This window comes from Cariama cristata, unplaced genomic scaffold, assembly GCF_000690535.1.
Source record: "Cariama cristata isolate BGI_N322 unplaced genomic scaffold, ASM69053v1 scaffold9394, whole genome shotgun sequence".
Lineage (NCBI taxonomy): Eukaryota > Metazoa > Chordata > Aves > Cariamiformes > Cariamidae > Cariama > Cariama cristata.
Genome location: NW_009612339.1, coordinates 42,251 through 43,816, shown reverse-complemented (window position 1 = coordinate 43,816; position 1,566 = coordinate 42,251).

Below are 1,566 nucleotides of genomic sequence, written 5' to 3'. Positions count from 1 at the left end.
TTCCTGCTGCTGGGATGTTTTTTTCGTGCCTATTCCTGTGCATCAATTCCCAATGGGGTTGCAGGCCCTCAGGTGGTGCAGGGTGTTGCTCACTCTGGAGGTGGCACCTAGCAACATCACACACATCTGGAGTGACTGTCTGCCTGATGCCAAGGTGGGTGTGCGCATCTTATGTAGAGATGAGCCAACATGATGCAGAGTCTGCAGTAGTTGGTGACGTGATATGATGACTTGAGGAAATCCCTCCACTTGTGTATTCCCACATTAATGTGGAACCTGACTAATCCATAAGCAATTGCTGGCTTAGGAAGTCCTTTCCCTGACCATCATGTGAAGGACTGGACATCAGAAACCTGCATCAGCTGGACTAGGTGTAGCTTCTCAGCAATAAAATCGATCACCTCCGACACCATTTCTGAGCAACACATTGGTTTTTTTGGACAGAATAGATAGATCTGAGAAGAGAGAAGAGGATGCAATTATTTTACTGCTCTCCTTGTGTCTGATGAAATATCTCCCGTGCAAGAGGTTATTCACCAGTGCTGTATATTTAGTTCTACCTGGAATGACTATTATCCAAACAGGATCATAAAAAAGCCCTCTGTTTTTATAGCAAGGTCACATTGGTGGGTCTTTGCCATCTCTGACAAACTCAGCAGCTGTTCGAAGGGCTTTGCTGGGATGCCCTGCAAACCTGCCTTGGGCAGCAGTTGGCAAACTCTATTCTGCAGAAAAGGGGGGGCAGGAGAGATTCAGGATTTCCTATGGTTTTGTCCCACAGGTTTCACTCAGTCTCATGGAGTGCTTCTGAGACGTCCAGGCTCACATTCATCCTCCCTGGCTGTGGGTGCTAAGCCCCAGTACCTCAGTGAGGAGCACAGTCACCTCTGGTGCCTCTGGGGTCAGCGGATGGCAGGGGGTCCCCTGGGACAGCACAGATCTGGTGCTGCAGTCCCCGCTCTGCCCATTGTGAGGAAGCCCTTCCAGGGACAGCTAGCTCGGCAAGGGGAGACGAACGTGGGACAAGGAGCACTCAGTGCTGGTAATCCTACTTGTCTATTCACACCAGAGGTCACCTCAACACCATACTGCAATGGCTTCTGAAATCTGAGTTCATGATGGATAAGTGTGTTACAACAAGGAGCGTTACAGAAGCACTTTTCTACGAGCCCAGTATCTGGTTTTTTACACTCCTTAGGCACTACACAGTTCAAGTGGATAGTGACATTTGTGCTTATAGCAAGGGGTTATTAATACTAATTTGTCCACGTATGGGTTGTGCCAGCCAACCCGGCACTTCCCGGCTCTGAGCCGCAGGGGACGTGGCATTAGTGCCCCCCATTAACAGAGACAAACCGAGAGTGGCCGGGAACATCTGGCCCCTTCCCTTCCATCCAAAGTCAGTTTTCTCAGCACTTGTTTCCTTGCCATTTCTTCTGATACGTTAATTTTATAACGGCACAGAAAACCTCTTCTAACGCTTGGAAACTTACATGTTTTTTTTTAAACCCTGCAGGCTTCAGGGCATCCTATTGCTATTAACATTTCCTACTATCTTTGACCGAA